At 46.5% G+C, this 17,394-nt stretch overlaps 2 long non-coding RNA genes across 3 annotated transcripts; one reads left to right on the forward strand and one right to left on the reverse strand.

Annotated features, from left to right (window-relative positions):
- Positions 1-7,116: 7,116 nt before the first annotated feature.
- Positions 7,117-15,050, reverse strand: LOC112666076 (uncharacterized). Of its 2 annotated transcripts, XR_007404241.1 has the most exons (7): positions 14,719-15,050; positions 13,787-13,882; positions 13,194-13,281; positions 12,061-12,148; positions 10,896-11,019; positions 9,959-10,049; positions 7,117-7,793 (listed from the first exon to the last, which is right to left on the reverse strand). It is a non-coding gene; the product is annotated as an uncharacterized LOC112666076 (long non-coding RNA). The 2 variants fall into 2 exon arrangements; XR_003140720.3 differs by lacking the exon at positions 9,959-10,049.
- On the forward strand, positions 14,708-17,094 carry LOC112666075 (uncharacterized). Its single transcript, XR_003140719.3, has 2 exons — positions 14,708-15,361; positions 16,629-17,094. It is a non-coding gene; the product is annotated as an uncharacterized LOC112666075 (long non-coding RNA).
- The last annotated feature ends 300 nt before the right edge of the window (positions 17,095-17,394 follow it).

Consider the following 17,394-nt stretch of genomic DNA (forward strand, 5'->3'; position numbering starts at 1 on the left):
AGCCTGCTTCTCCCTCGGTCTGTGTGTCTCTGCCTCTCTCTCTCTCTCTCTCTCTCTGTCTCTGCCTCTCATGAATAAATGAATAGAATCTTTAAAAAAATAAAATAAAATAAATCCTAACTGATAGACACAGAATGTGCTTTTCTGCTTCATCTTATTAGCAGCCCAGGAAGCATGATTAATTGGCTGAAAAGGAATTATAAATTTTAAAAGTAGAAAAAAAATAAGACCCTAATATTTCTGAAAAAATATTTACATACTTTGTGTCTACAGATACACAAAAGTCAAAAAGCTACCTTATTGTGAATCAAAGTTATCCTTACTCATGATTGGTGATATTCTTTTCAACCAAATTGTCAGAGATGAAACCACAATTGGAACCAATATGTTTTCAACCAAATCAAATGAAGCTACTGTAAACAAGGCTATGATAGGACATTTTTGTAATTAAATTTTTGCACACATCAGAAAATATTCCCTTAAATTCTCACAAGTGGAACTGCTGAGTCAAGCAATATGTGCTTTTAAAGTTTGGGATCTATAATTCTCCCCCTGGGATTCATTCCAAGTCGTGTATTTATAAGACAAAGTTTTTGTACATTAGGCCCAAGATACAGATACAAATAAGCTACATCCTTGGTTTCAAAAGGTTCATGGCTGAAGCTCACTTGCCTCTGTGCTTAGCACAGTAATCCCACAGGAGACACTCAACAAATATTTGTCAACTAAATAAATGGACAAATGAATGAATGAATGATTGTGTATCAGTTAGCTTTTGCTAGGTAACAAAGGACCTGACTGGCTTAAAACAACAAACAGTTGTTATTTTGTATGATTCTGTGAGTCCGTTGGGTGGTTCATCTTGTCTGGGCTGGCCTGACTACTCTCCCAAGGCTCTTCTGGGGTTAGCATGGCCTCACACATATCTAGCAGAGCTCAGGCTAGTTGATCTTGAAGGGCTTTGCCTGGGATGGTTCATCTCTGCTCCACATGGCCTCATAGCCTCCCGTGGGCTAGCCTGGGCTTGTTTACGTGGGACTAGCCTATGTGTTCTAAAGTGTAGCAGAAGAAAGCAAGTGTCAAGACACAGGCACTTTTAAGATCTTTAGTTGGGTCACACTTGTTCCTGTCCTGTTGGTCAAATCAAGTGTCAGTGCCACACCCAGATTAGGACAGACCAATGTGGATATAGGACTGGGAAAGGCAGCCTATTGGGAATAGCATTGCATCGGATTCCAAGCTCATGCTCCGTGTCCATTTACCTAAATGCCTGAGTTGGAAACTTGGTTCAGAGTTTCTAAAATTACACGTTGGGCCTTGAACTTTTCCACTAACATGTGTTTAACCCAATGTGTCTGATTCTGGAGGCCATAGCTAAGAAAAGCATTTCTGAGGAGACTGAACGTGAGCCTCGAATGCATGATCACTACCTTGTGTTCTGACCTTTTTCTTAACAAGTGTGAAGAATGATAACTCAGTGTTTCTGGGGCCACCAGTGACTCATTCCATCTCTCCTCACGAACACAGATAAAGTTCATCCGTTACCTGGGTCCCCAACCACATAGCCTCTCAGCTCCATGGACATCATTTTTCTACTTGCTCAGCACTTGGAAGGTGATTTAATGTGAAATGCCTTAGCATCAATTAAATGCTGGCCTCGGGATGGAACCATGAGGGACCACCTGGGGAGCAAAGAGGTGCCTCTCATTACAAAAATTTTGTGCGGATTTTCAAAGAAGCGATGCCTTCGCTACCACTTCTGTCCTGGAAATCTCTGCCTCCTTTTAAATGCACATGGCATGTTCAAAACAGGAGAAAATAGTTGGTGGAAATCTCCTGCATTCTTTACTTGCAAGGGCACAGAGGTTAATTTGGGAAATAGTTCTCTAATGGAAGCCAGATTTGGGGAAAGTGAGGAAACAAATTTAAAAATCATGTCTCTGGTGTGGTTGAGAGGGACCCATTTTGATGGTGTGGGTCCCCTGACATGGGGCAGTCTGGGTCAGTTAGTGGAATAGGATGATCTTAATAGCCACAATTTATTCTTCCTTTTGGGGCTCAGGGTTCAGCAGACTGTTCTATGAGCTGTTTGTTGTCTGAACTGTTGGAGTCTGAGAAACTTTCTTTGATGGCATCATATGGGAAAAGCATTCCCTGCAAACTCATATTCAGTCAGGTTGATTCTTCCCTTTCCTATTGTTTCCCCACCCCACAAGCACCCCAGAAGCACCCACACACACAGACACACACCACATTATCTGCCCCCTTCCCGCTTCCATGTCATCATCCCCAGAAGGATGTAGAACAGTGCCCCTCAAAATATCTGCATAAAGAATTTTTTTTTAGATTCTATCCATTGCAGACCAACTCATCCATAAAATAGAAAAAAATATATATATGAATATACATAACAAAGGCATGCAAAATACAAGCTGGACATTTTTGCTGTTAGATTGAACAGGCACTACAGTGCTCAGTTAAATTGTTGTAAAGGTTTCTGAACACTTATTCTCAGTTTCTATACTTAATTTGTTGTTTTTTTAATTTTTAAAGATTTTATTTATTTATTCATGAGAACGCAGAGAGAGAGGCAGAGACACAGGCAGAGGGAGAAGCAGGCTCCATGAGGGGAACCTGATGTGGGACTCTATCCTGGATCCCAGGATCACACCCTGGGCCGAAGGCAGGCGCTCAACTGCTGAGCCACCCAGGTGTCCCTTTATACTTAATTTGTTGCAAACTGGTAACCAGTGGGCAGAGCACAGTCCACTCAGCACTGACGTAGAACCCTCATTTCAGCGGTGGACTGAATGCCTACCCTTCATTCATTTATGCACCCATTTATCCTGCACATGTTTATGGAGCCTGTGTTCCACACCAGGAGCTCTTTGAAACAGTGCCAGTTAAAAATAAGACAGAGCCCATCAAGTGGAGGGTGGACACGGGAACAAGCATGCTCTACTCATGGGGCAAGGCCACTGTGACCAGATAGTGAGCGTTGGTGGGAGGAGCATCTCACCCAAGTGTAAGGGCTCAGGAAAGGCTAGCTGGAGGAGGTGGCATCTAAGCCAAGTCTCAAAAGAAGAGGAAAAATTGGTTCAATGGAAAGAGCGGTCTAGGGTGGAAAGAGGGACTGGAAGGGAGGAGTCCTTTCCTGGTAGAGGGAAGGGCATTTGCAGATGTCTTGGTGTGCTTGGGGCAGAGCAGGGAGTTGGGTTTGTCTGAGTGCAGAGGTGGAGAAAGGGAGCTAGAGCACAGGCATGGGTGGGGGGCACTTCAAGGCTGTGCCAAGGAGTAAGGGCTTCATCCCAAGGAGCACAGGAAATGCTGGAGGTGTTCGGCAGGGAAGCCCCCAGAAGCGGCTGTGCATTTCCAGAGGCTCCCCAGACTGCTGTGCGCAGAGGTTAGAGGGAGGTGAGGCCCAGCTGGGGGCTGCTGCTGACACTCAGCTCCAGGTGACAGGTCCTGTCTCAGCGTCGTCGGGGTGGCCCTGGACAGGTAGATGCAGGGCCCCCAGGACTCAAGGCAAATTGTTTGCCAAAGGAAGGGGAAAAGCTTTGAGGAGACCACTGAGCCCAAAACAACGTTGGGTGAGGGCTGCTGCTTGTCCCGCCACCAGCCCAGCACAGGCGGAGACCACTGCCTGACCCAGACGGATGGCTCTCCCCAAGATTCTTTTTCAAAACTGCTAGATCCCTCCCACCTCCACTCCAAACGATGGCAAAGCATGGAAGACGTGACCGAAAGAAAGCAAAGGATTCGCTCCACACCACGCGGGGGAAAAAAACCAACTCAAATAGGTCTGCAATCCTCGAAGCTGTACCTTCTGCTTCTCTTTTGTTGTTGTTGAATAACAACCTAAAGCCCAGGGTTTGAGGTCTGTAATGTGTGCCCCAGGGGTAACTGTCTTTGTTTCCCGAAGGACAGATGCTATGACCGAAGACTAGCAGTGGATGCTGCAATCACATCACATTCTGCCAACACCAGTTAAATGACAAATCTCATACAAATAATTTATTTGGTGTTGAGGAGGGCATTGAGCCAGATTGTGTGGATGTCTCCATTTTTTTAAAAAACACACTAAGGGGGCAACATTCAGGGCTGCCAGAGGTAGCTGGGCAGAAATGGAAGGGGGTGTGATTCCTGCAGGTGGACCCAGGCACCCTCTTCCCTCTGGGGGCATCAGGGCTCTGCAGGGGCCACACCACCCAGAAAAGCAAAGGCCTCAGAACTGGAGCCACAGTGCATCCTTCTGCTGCATTTCTTTCTGGGGCATGCAGTTTATTGAAGGACATTCCTCAGGGTCAGTTCACAGGCTGAGTTAACATTCTGGGTACAGTGAGGGTAAGGGGAGAGGGAAGAGAGGGGCTTCTCTAACCGTATGTAAATGATGGGCTCGTTTGTTAGTTTCCCTACAGCTGGATTTCAAAGCCTCATCACCCATCTGGAGCAGTAAGGACTTCTTTTCCTTAATTAAAAAAAAAAAAAATCCTATAAACTGAAAAAACCAACAGTTGCCTGAAGACTCATAATTTTTGCTTCATCCCCATGTTAAGAATTGTGACCACCACATGGTAGGTGCTTAGTAAAAGTTTGAGGACCAGATGAATGGATGGATTGTAATTTCCCCACTGTTGTAAATCTCTGTATGCTTAGTTTCTGTCTCCCCCCACCTTCATATTCCCCTGGGGGAGTGGGGATTATACCTGCCTTAATGAATATTATTTCCCCAGCGCCTAGCACAGGGGCCTGACCCCGAGGTTGAGTGACCGGGTGGTTGGATGGCCAAGGGGGGGAAGCCAGGCCTCCCGGTGAGTGGCCGTGCCCAACCCGCATGCTGACTCCTGCGGAGCCTCTCTTGGGCTGCTGTGGCCTCCCCTGCCCACACCCATGGGGCAGCCCACAACCTGTGACTGCCCTAGCGTAGATACACCCCAGCTCTCTTCTGGGATGTTCTACTTGGCTCCAGTGTCCCCCAGTAAGGTTTGGCTTGGTAACATTCTTTTTAATGGCCTCCTCCCGTCGTCTTGCTTCCCTTCCCCCACGATCACCCCCAATGAATGACTTGCACTTGAAGCTTTATCTCAGGATCTACTTCTGGGGAGACCCAAAGGAAGACAGATGGACGCCGTCCTGCCTCCCTGTGATGATAACCTCACCGGGATAGATAGTGCACTTTCCCTCCCAACATTTCATCTAGAAAAATAGCAAACCAAAGGAAAATTGAACATTTTCAACCGGTTTCACCAATCAATAACATTTTCCCACAATTGCTTTATCTCTTCTTTGCTCTCTCCCTCTATCTTAATCTTTCTCAATATATAGGTTTGTATTTTTATAAATACTATAATTATATAACATATAACTATATTATACTTTTATTTTGTTCATTGTAACTATATAATACTTTTCTTATGTCATATAATATATTCAGGAGAAACAGGTATTTAGACTCCGGGAAACGTTAGTATGATAAACATGCCTTTTTATTACAAAACACTGATACCTTTTATGTCTCTATGTACATATATGTAAATATTTTTTTCCTTTGGAATCATCTGAAAATCAGATGCAGATTTCATGAAACTTCCCCTGTAAATTCTTTAGCACGTGTCTACCAGGAAGAGGGGCACTCTCCTTCGTAACCAGACATTCCATGATCACACCCAAGAAACTTAACACTGGTATAATAATACTATCTCACAAACAGTTTATACTCAAATTCCACCACTTGTTCCAATAACATCCTTTGTAGCCGTGGGACTGTGTATATCCCATACCACTGGTCCCTCCCCTCCTGGCCCTAACACAGTATCCTGTGGACACAGTGAATAGCCATTAAATTCAGGCCAAATGGACAGAATGGAATAGATTCCCAAACATTAGGAGGTGGAGAAGTTTCAGTCAGTCATGTGCTTCTGGTGGAGGGACAAATGTTGCCACCAGAGTATGGGGCCTTGGAGGGCTCCCTGAATCCTACAAAGATACCTGAGGGTGCACAGCTGGATCCCATCATAGCCCCCAAACTTGGTTCCTTGGACTCCTTTCCCAGAGAGCCCTGGAGGCAGGCCAGGGGACGATTCTTCTCTCTGGGCCCACCATGCTTGGACCTGTCGGTCCAGTTACTAATTTTTGTTGGTCCCGCTACTTCCAGAATTTTGTTTTAATGGGAAGGAAACAAAGACATCATCAGAAAGCGAGGTCAGGGAAGTCCGATGGCTATTGGTTTTCAAGACTGGCTACATCACTTGCAGGGCCCGATATAAACTGAAAATATAAGCCGCTTGTTCAAAACTTATTAGGAATTTCAAACAGCGACAGTAGAGCATTTCACCAAGCTGCAGGGCCTTTCTAACAGTGGGGCCCTGCACAGAACACCTGCATGTGGACGTGGCCTGTTGGCACTCGGGCTGGATTTACTGAAGGCCCTTCTGAGCTTGAATGTGAACACCAAAAGCAAAGAGTATTGACCAAAGGCTTAAAAGTCTGGCAGAATTAAAACTCAATGATTTAACCCAAACCCCAACTGGTCAGCAGCAGTTGTACCCCAGAACCACTATGGTTCTTATAAAGGCCTCTGCGGTTGTCACATACTCTGTCACCTTGGAGCCCGGGGCAGATCTGAGGCTGTTTCCTGCCGTTACCTTGCTCCTCTGTATCCTCATTGGACAAACGTTCTCCTGCATACCATTACGGCCCCTTCCAGCAGGGCTGGTTTGACACAAGGCCCTTCCTCCTGCTACTCCTCAGCAAGCTGCATCCTGTTCCCTTCCCTCTACATTGCTTTGAATGTCTCAGAAGCAGGGCAGCAGCAGTGTCAGGGGAAGATGAGGTGTTCCGTCTCCCCAGTTCCTTTCTGCACGGATAAGGTTCCCAGAAAGGGAGACTGCAGAGTCTGTGTCTGCACAGTAACACGCCCCGCAGTTTGGTAAAAGAAAGGCACGTCTCTCCTTGGAGCTGTTTTCCCTCCAAGGACTCTAAAGGACAGAATTGCTGCCACTACTTCAGTGTGAAGCCAGGACGCAGGGAGGGGGGAGATAGAAAAAGGGGGGGGTGGTAACTGGGGGGCCTGGCAGGGCTGGGAGCGGAAGCAAGAGGGGGTGGGGTGGGAGGGGATCCAGGGAGACAAGAGTGATAAGGGGTTCCAAATGTCCCTTTCTATGCACCAGAGGATGATGTGCTGGGGAAAAGAATGTTTTGCTCTTCCTCTGGACACTGCACGTGATCGTAAGACTGCCTTTCTTTTAACAGCCTTCATGCAAAATCACTCCCCGCACCCCCAGACTTGCTGCTCATAACCAAGAAGCAGAGACCCGCGGTAGTAGCCAAAATAAATGTTACCCGCACCCCTGCCCTGATCAGACTCTGAGGAGGGCTGGAGGCCAGCACCCTCATGCAGGTGTGTGGTCCAAAAGCAACTGTGAGTTCCTGTCACAAGTCCCTGTCCTCAACACGGAGCCATACGAATCAGAGATTTCAACAAAAGTCTGGAAAAAGTACACATTGCCAGCAGGAGAAACTCAAAACGTCTTCTCGTCCACAGGAAACGTTTCCTTTTTGGTCGGTCAGAAGCAGTCAGGAGCAGTGTGCAGAGCCCTCATTTTTCTTGTCTTGGGATGTCATAAAAATAGCCATTCTTTGGGTGTAAAGAAATGACTCTTCCTCCCCGCGTCATCACCACTATTTAGAGAAATAATCAACCGAAGGCTGCTCTGAGCTGGAATTTTGCAAAGTCGCGTTACTGTTTTCTCCAACACGTTATCCTTCTCCCCGGGACGGGAAGGAATTGGTGTCTGGAACAGAGAAGGGGAGGCCTCCAGGAATTCAGAGTGAAGAGAGACTTGGGGACAAACATATGTGATCACTGGATCCACAGCAAGACCTTCCCAGGCCTCTAGACTCTTCCTTTGGAGCCTCTACCCACAGGGTTACTTTCTGGCCCCTGGCCGACCTCCACAATACCTGAGAGTCCTTTGCCTCTGCAAGCCAGTTGACTTCAGGAAAGGTGGGCAGTTAAGCCCCGGAGAGCGAGAGCAGACAAGTTCATAGCTGATGTGTGAGTGAGAGCCAGGGTTGTGCTGGAGAGACCTTACAGTGGAAAGAGAAGTCCATCCTATGAAAGGAGAGGCGTGCTCCCCATCTGAACTCCAGCACTGAGAAACCCAACAGCCCTCAGAAGACCCAGAGGCTGCAGAGGACAAAGGTGCAAGCACAGAGGAAGTGGGGTGGGGAGGAGGAGGCAGGGATGCCACGAAAAGATGGCACGTGCAGTCATTAGCTCCAGATTCCCACATATGTAAAGGCCATGTTAACCAGAGTCCTGTGTTTCTTGGGCACCTAGCAGGGCCACGCTGGTGCTCTAAGGTAAACTTCAAAAAGCAAGGCAGACTCCTTGCCCTTAAGGTTCTTATACTCTGGGAGAGGGAGGGTAGGGAAGCCAACGTCAAATGAAAGCTGAACCCCAACACTCAATCTGCTGGTTATCCCAAACTTACTGACACCTCCTATGTGCTGTCCTGGGGAGAGAATGAATGCAGGGTACGGTGTGGAAATGGTTAATAAATATTTTACAGATTTTTAAATAATAAATATTTTAAATAGTAAATGTTTAAAACAATAAATATTTAAAATTTCAAAAGATTATTGTATCCCTGTCTCACCTGGATAGAAAGATGGTGTCCAGTTAACATGCTGAGGCAGGTGGGCCCCAGACCAGTCTGGAAACAGAAGCAGAGCTCATTTTGAGTGCACTTGTACATAGCCTGTGTCCTGGGAATTTGCTTCTGTTCCCAGGCCAGCCCTGAGGATGTGCTCCGTGCCTGGATGCTGGTGATAGGTGGGTGCCAGGGCAGGAGAGATTGAGGGTAAAGCCCTGCACTTCAGTTAATCATGGTTTTGCTCTGCTTTTACTTTTGTACAATCCATGTGTGTATCACCAAAGTCTCTTCCATTCTTTACCTGGTCTTTGCAAGTAACCAAATAGATGCAGATTCCAGAAGTTGAAGTTTATGCTCATTGAAACCAAGAAGTCTGGGGGGCAGTGGGTAGCTCAGTCAGTTAAGCATCCAGCTCTTGGTTTCTGCTCAAGTCATGATCTCAGGGTCATGAGATGGAGTCCCGCATCGGCTCCATGCTCAGCCGGGACTGTGCTTGAAGAGTCTCTCTCCCTCTCTCTGTCTACCCCTCACCCTCATCACATTCTCTCTCTTTCCTCTCTCTCTCTCTCTCTCTCACTCACAAATTAATAAATAAAATATTTAAAGTTAACCAGAAACAAACAAAAAAAACAAGGAATCTGAAGGACCTGGGCCCCCTCTCAGCCTGGCTCCAAGGGTGGGGGGTGGCATGGAGGTTTTAGCCTCTTAATCAAAAGATGGTGAGAAGAAAAACAGCATGAGCACTGCTGGGAAAGTGTTAGACACGCAGCGTGCTGAGCCCCACCCCAGACTTGCAGAATCACAATCTGCCTCTTAACAAGATCCCTCTGTGATTTAGGTACACATTAAAATGAGACACGCGGGATCCCCTGGGTGCCTTAACAGTTTAGCACTAGCCTTTGGCCCAGGGCTTGATCCTGGAGACCCAGGATCAGTTCCCACGTCTGGCTCCCTGCATGGAGCCTGCTTCTCCCTCTGCCTGTGTCTCTGCCTCTCTGTCTCTCATGAATAAATAAATAAAATATTTTTTAAATCTTAATAATTTAAAAAATAAAATAAAATGAGACACGCTGGTTAGACACATTGGTTGCCAGTGGAAAAGCCATGGACTGTGGACAATCTAAGCTTTCTGAGCTTCAGTTTCCACATCTGTAAAATGGACGTACAAGATCTATCTGATCGTGCTGTCCTCAGAGTGAAATAAATGACCCACGTGCAGCTTTCACTACAGGGTCCCCAGAATAAGTGCTTAAAATATTGTCATTATTAACCAGATTATTACCCTCTGGGCATGGACTGACCTTGGGCCACTGAGTCCTTGTATTGCCTTCTTGCTTCCTCACAGCCCATTCTCCTTAGCTTAATGATTCGCAGAATTACAAAGGGCTAGAGCTGGAAAGAAAGGAAGTTTGCCTTTCTAGGGAGTCTACCCTATTTCCTTCCCCCTCGAGGAAGCTGGGGCCCAAGACTTGTCCTGCCTGGAATCACAGGTCTGACTAGCAGAGCCCCAGGACCATGTTTCTGAATTCCCTGTTCAAAAGCTCTCACCATAATAAAAACAACAGCTTCTTGCTTTGGCACCTACTTGGTACCAGACACCAGACTCTGGACTTTATCAAAAGAAGCATCTCATTTAATCTACATAACAATCTTCCACTTCAAAGACAAGAAACCGAAAGGCTCTCCAAGCGAAGCTCTCACAGTTAAGTAATGTGCCCAAGGCCTCAGAACCTCAAAGGGCAAGCAGGGGCAGAATGGAATTCAGGGTGGGATCTGGATTGCTGACTCCACTTTTCCCAGTGGACCCGCCCCTCTGCTCCATACTCCTTGGAGAAAGCTCCCCGCAGGAAAGACAAGCTTGACGGGATGAGCACTGGGTGTTATACTATATGTTGGCAAATCGAACACCAATAAACAATATATATATTCGATTATATTAAATATATAATATATTTATATATACTAAATATATGTACATATATTATACTGAACACATATATTTAGTATGTATATAAACATATATATACACTAAAAAAATTAATAATCTTTGGCAATTTCATAGACCAAAAAAAAAAAAAAAGAAAGAAAGAAAGACAAACATGTGCCTTGGTGCTTCTGGGTATCGAATGTACTATTTCTTGGCCTGGGTGATAGATACAGGAATATTCATTTTACTGTTCCTCGGTAGACTGGGCAAATATGGGGGATCCCTGGGTGGCTCAGTGGCTCAGTGCCTACCTTTGGCCCAGGGCATGATCCTGGAGTCCCGGGATGGAGTCCCGCGTCGGGCTCCCTGCATGGAGCCTGCTTCTCCCTCTGCCTGTGTCTCTGCCTCTCTCTCTCTCTCTCTTTCTCTCTATGTCTATCATGAATGAATAAATAAAATCTTAAAAAAAAAAGAGAGAGACTGGGCAAATATGTTTTCACACACACACGTGCACATACATTGTATACATCAAAATATTTCACATCCATAACTTAAAAACAGAAAAGAATAGTGGTGCTTGGGTGGCTTAGTCTGTTGAACGTCTGACTCTTGATTTTGGCTCAGGTCATGATCTCAGGTTTGTGGGATCAAGGCCCACGTCAGGCTCTGAGCTCCATGCAGTGTCTGCTTGGGTTTGTCTCCTTTCCCCTCTGCCCCTCCGCCTGCTGTATGCTCTCTTTCTCTCAACTAAATAGTTAAAATCTTAAAAAAAAAAAAAAAAATAGAAGAGGAATCTCACAGGTGTTTGCATACAACCCCTGGGGTATCTCAAGGCAGGAAAAAAGGGGGCTTAGGCTTGATATAAAAGCAGGAAAAAAAAAATCCTGGGTTTAGCCTAAGAGCCTGGAGTTAGCACTTTGACTAGGGACCAGATTGGCTAATAATGCCTGGCCGGGCCTGAAGGTCACGGTGGGTGGGGCTTAACATTTAGAAATGTTTCTAAAACCAGGCCACGAAAACAATGATTTGTCTTTTGTTTTGTAGGTTCCTGGTTAGGACAGGTGGCTCAGCTTATTCTCTTTCATTGGTTCCCCAAGATGTCAAGGAAAACTATGATTATATTAATGGCAAGGTCACTTATGATCCTGGAAATTAGGAAACCACCTTAAAGTCCATCAATAGGGACAAATCTAATAACATATGGTGGCTCTATGTGAAGGATGGGCCCTGAAAGTCATTTAAAAACCAGGACATAGGGATCCCTGGGTGGCTCAGTGGTTTAGCGCCGCCTTCGACCCGGGGCATTATCCTGGAGACCCGGATCGAGTCCCATATCAGGCTCCCTGCGTGGAACCTGCTTCTCCCTCTGCCTGTGTCTCTGCCTCTCTCTCTGTGTCTGTCATGGATAAATAAATAAAATCTTTAAAAAAAAAACAAACGACATAGTAAACATAGTAAGCGTAACAAGGATTTTACCTACAGCTGTAGCCCTGGGTTGAGGGCCTTCTGCATGTGGGGCACAGGTACCCATTCTGATAACTCATTTTCACAGCACGTCCCCATTCTACAGATGAAGAGATGGAGTTTCAGAGAGGTGGGATAATTTGGCCAACAGCTGTGATGTGCAAAGACGTTTGTGACATCTTAAATTTAAAAAGCAACTTAGAACTCAGGACATGTGGGATCATTTAAGTTTTAAACACAAGGTCCCGTAATGGGGGATTGGTAATATAGATTGTGTCACATAAGAGCCAGCTCATGAACAGCCCTACCACCATTACAAGTGCTGCTGTGGATTTCTAACAGTTGATATGGAAGGAGTTTATGGGATAGTCAATTTAAAAAGGAAGAAGAAGAAAAAAAGGCATAATTTGCAATATGATTGCATTCTGTATGTGTGCATGTAATCAGTGATTTTAAACTGAGGGTGATATGCCCCTCGGGGGACATTTGGCAATGTCTAGAGATATATTTGGTTATCACAAATGTAGAGGTCAGGGATGCTGCTAAATATCCTATAATGCACAGCATAAGTCCCACAACAATGAATCATCCCATGCAAAATGTCAATAGTATTACACACTCATACATACACGAACATGTATACACATGCAGAGAGAAAAAAAGTCTACAAGGAATATTTCAGAATAACGATTGTTACCTTTAGGTACAAGGTGAATTTTTTTCCCATCTATTTTCTAACTTATTTGGTAAACAAGGAACGTGATTAAGTGTGTGTGAGTGCATCGGGGTGGAGGGTGTCATCTAGTGACAATTGCCTGAGAAACAGTTCGGTTGAAGATGCGCAGCAGAGGGGAGGAAGGTTTGGGGGAAGTTTTCCAGGGGGTTCAAGCCCATGCCCTGTGCCGCCGACAAGCCTCGCCTCTAAGGGTTCCTCTGATCCAAAGCCTGGGTAAAAGCCCAGCCCGGGGCCCCCTGCGGGGAGATGAGTCTTTGGGCTGGAGTCCCGCAGGGGCGGCCGCCCAGCCTGGGGAGGTCGGGGCGCAGCGGTGGAGGTGAACTTGCAGAGGCGCTTCCCCAGCACAGGGCGCGAGGCCAGGGTTTTGTTGCCTCGCTCATGACCTCATGACGGGCGGCAGTCCCCTCACCTGCTCCTCACGCTGTGTGATGGCTCTGTTTGCTCTTTGCCCCATTCCGCACTGAGCGGCAGTTCTGTAGCCACCTGGGTCACGGCTCCTTATGGGAAATAAAGAGAGACACAATAGTGTCCCAGCTTAAAACAGAAAGGCCCCGACAGCTGCTGAGCAGCTCTTGTGTAGGCTCCCTCCCAGGGCTGAGGAGCAGACATAAACCATCCCATATAAAGAGGGCAAGAGGGGCCCCAGACAATGGCTGGAAACTCAGAGGGGCTCCTGGCAAGTTTCCTGAAAGCCCGGGTGAAGAACCAGACAGCACTAAACAAAGGGCCACCTCATAAACCCTGCTCCTCATCAAGAGGGAAGCATGTGCCTCTGTGCCGAGCCCCTTTCTGGAGTGTTCGAACCTTTGAATCAGACCACAGGTTCCCAGGGCTAAGTGCTGGTCAGCTGCCCCTCCCCGTTCCCATCCCACCATCCCCATTCAATTACGGAATAGATAATAGCTATGCTCAGCGCTTTCCCCGTGCATGCTGGAGAAATCTCTTGCTTGCCAAGATTTTCCAAATCAGTGTTCTGCGTCTGAACTAAGCAGATTCCCGGACCTGTGGCTGTAGATCAAGTAAAGCACATAGGCTTCTCGTCTCTGAGTGACGGGAGGTGGCTGTCTGCTGTGCTGGGTCAGGAAGCGCCCTGGGACTCTGTCCAAGAGAGTGAGGAATGAGCTGTGATTGCTGAGCTCTGCCTGTCACCGGGGTACATCTGGGGAACTGTGCCCCAGTGTACCCCCCTGCCTGCTTTAGCCCTTGACCAGACTATCCACGTGGTTATTCCCAGTTGCATTGGAATTTCTGATGCTGTCATTCCACTGGGCAGTTATTACCAATTCCAGGGGCAGGAATATGACAGCTCACCAGCATCAGAATAACTCTAGGGACTTGTCAAATGCAGATTCCCGGACCTCAGTAACCTGTGTTAGAGGATCCTGGGGGGACTTATCCTGAAATGCCAGTTTCTGGGCCTCACTCCAGAGCTCCTAATATGGAATTTCTTGGAGGTGGATGCAGAAATCTTTACTCTTCACAGGCATACTCTCAATGACCTGTATGTACACCAGAATCTGAGGACCATTTATCTAGAGATATTGTTTCTACCTGGAACAACTAGGAACATTCTCAAAATCCCTATTGGGTTATGGTGGTTTTAAAATATGTACAGTATTCTTTTTTTTTTAAAGATTTACTTATTTGAGGGAGACAGAGAGAGAGAGAGAGAATGAGCAAGAGTTGGGGGTGGGGCAGAGGGAAAGGGAGAGAGAGAATCTCCAGTAGATTCCCCACTGAGCATGGAGCCCAACGCAGGGCTTGACCCCATGACCTTGAGATCATGACTTGAGCTGAAGTCAAGAGTTGGATGCTTGACCAACTGAGCCACCCAGGTGTCCCTAAAATATGTTCAATATTCTTTAATATTCCTCCCTTGAAAAGGTGAAGCTTAATTCCCACCCCCTAAGTGTGGGCCAGACTCAGAGACTGACCTAAAATGAGTAGAATGTGGAGGATGTAATTAGATGAGTGCATAGTGGCACATGGCCTCTTCCTTGTTCTCTTGGCTCACATCTTTGAAGGAAGCCAGCTGTCAGGTCATAAGAACAGCCCTACAGAGAGCCCTACAGTGAGGAGAAACTGAGGCCTGCCATGCAGAGCCATGTGAGCGAGCCATCAGGAGGCCCCGGTCAAGCCTTCAGATGATAGCAGCCCCAGGAGAGGTCTTGAGTGCGACTCATGAGACTCTGAGCCAGAAGCACTTAGCTGAGCAGCTCTCAAGCTCCTGACCCACAGAGTCTGTGAGATAGTAAACATGTCTTGTTTGAATTCTCCAAGGCTGAGGGCTTTTTGTGATGCAACAATAGAAAACAATCATGTGAGTAAATAGTCTCCACACTGATCTTTCACAGGGCTACACTGTTCACTTAGTAACCAAGCCCTGGACAAGCGAGCTTGACTTCTTCCAGAAGAAGATGTTGTTTTCTTGCAGCCAGTCCTCTGGTCAGAGCCAGCCAGACTCTGCGGGCAGCTGTCCCCAGGCCATCTGAGATTCCACAAGGCTGAGGCCCTTGCTGGAGGCCCTGAACTATGTTTGCGCAGAGGAGTTCTGTTTGACGTTCCACCTGTGCATAGGTACCCTTTGCCCTGCCTCCCCACAGGGGCTCTAAGCCCTTAACAAAGCTCACAAAACCTGAAATGTTTAGCCTCACCCCTCCCCCTGCTCCCATCTTCCAGCATTTTGCTTCTTTACACACAGAATGTTTCCCTTTCCCCACCCCCCAGCACCCAAAAATCCATACCTGCATGCCTCTGCCTAGGATGGCCTTCCACACCCTCGTATCACCTGCTCTAGAGCTTTTCTCAGCTTCCCCATGTCCCTTCCACGAGTGTTGGGGCTTGTCCTCTACTGAGCAGAGCACTGAATGTGGAATCCAGGTGGGAAGCCCCTCTATAAAAATGAAGATGAGATGACTTCAAACCACCCCCTTCCTGTTCTGATTTTCTGTGATTCTAAAACATTGAGTTGGCATACTTCAGTGTCAGATTCACAACTCAAAAGAGGACCAGGCAGGACTCACAGGGGCTCAATCATGCCTGGAGAAGGAGTTGGAAGAAAATTCTGGAAATACAGCATGGCCCATATCAAACTAGGACTTCTGAGAAATACAAGATTGTTTCAATGCTGGTAGATCGCGCCACAGCCTCTGAAATCCACCGAATGAGCACTGTGGCTGCCTCCCCACCACCTGTCCACTCAGCTCTGCTGTGTGACAGCTCGGGCTTGCATGGGATCGAGACAGCCCCAGCCCCTTGGTGTAATGTCATCTCCCCTGCCGCAGGGATTCATTCAAGTACTGATTAGAGTGATAACCCGGACTTTTGCTCAGTGATTAGAGAAAGAAAGGCTACCTGTTTTGCATTTGTTCTTGAGAACATGGTATAGAATAGAGGTTGCAAAGCCTCTCAAGTCCTGGACTCAGATCTGACCCACTGTCACATCGGTCCCTTCCATTGATCCAAGCAGATCCCAAGCCCTGATTCAGGGGTGAGGAAATAGACTTTGGTTCTTGATGGGAGCAGCAACAAACCATTGTGGCCCTTTTGCCATCTCCCGTAATGACACTGCAGGGAAAAGAAAGGGAGAAGGGAGGTTGTGTCCCTGCAGAACCGTTACCAGAGGAGAATGTTCCCTGGGAAAGGAGGCAGCAAGGCCGCAACCTGTTCAGGAATGGCCTTGGGGTGGCTAATTATTCTTGTACTCTCCGTGAAGCACAACGCATTAGCATATTTCTTTCTCTCTGTGCTAAAATGCCAGGCCCCAAGATCTCTATTATAAATGACACAATTAAGTCCTTGGCAAGAAAAAGTCAAGTTCACCAACCTCTCTTCTCTTTTTCAGGAAGCTTGTGAGGACAAGCAGAGCAAGTACATGGAAGTCTGCACAAGTGACAAAAGAATATACATTTTGAGACATTAAGAGAGGTCATTGGAACACTAGGTTTCCTTAAAACAAAGGCTTCTGTTTCTCACGGGCAAACATGAGTGGAAAAAAAAAAAGCAGGATATGAAGCAGTTGATCCAGCCTTACCTTATCCCAACTTTTTAAAGAGAAAAATATTTCATTATACAGAAACCTAGAAAAACAGCTGAGGAAGACAGGTACACCACAATATTAACAGCAGTTGGTCATCTTTGCTGGGATTAGAGGTGATTTTAATTTTTTTTTCTTCTACGTCTCTGAACTTGCCAATTTTCTCTAGTAAACCTGAGTTACTTTAGAATGGGGGGGGGCGGGGATGTAATTTAAAAAATCCACAAAGGATGGTTCTAATTGCTTCAACATTTAAAAACAAAGCTCTAAGTTATTTGATTGTGTTGTTAATGGCATTTGCTGGAATTGGGGCTTCCATCTTGTTTCCTTTAAAGTGATCCTGGGTCACTCTCTTTGGTAGATCCCCCTTGTACACCTTATGAGGAGGTTTGGTTTCCATGATGCATGGCTGTACTTCCTGTTAGGAAACAGTGAAATGAGGTTATTTATCTTGGATGCTCTTTGCCTTTGCTGCTGGGAAGCTTAGAATCAAATTTTGTGCTCAATTAAGGGAACCTCCTTCAGCCAACTTTTTCTATCTCGTTAAATAGTACCACCATCCATTTATCTGGCT

The sequence above is a fragment of the Canis lupus genome, chromosome 20, assembly GCF_003254725.2.
Source record: "Canis lupus dingo isolate Sandy chromosome 20, ASM325472v2, whole genome shotgun sequence".
NCBI lineage: Eukaryota > Metazoa > Chordata > Mammalia > Carnivora > Canidae > Canis > Canis lupus.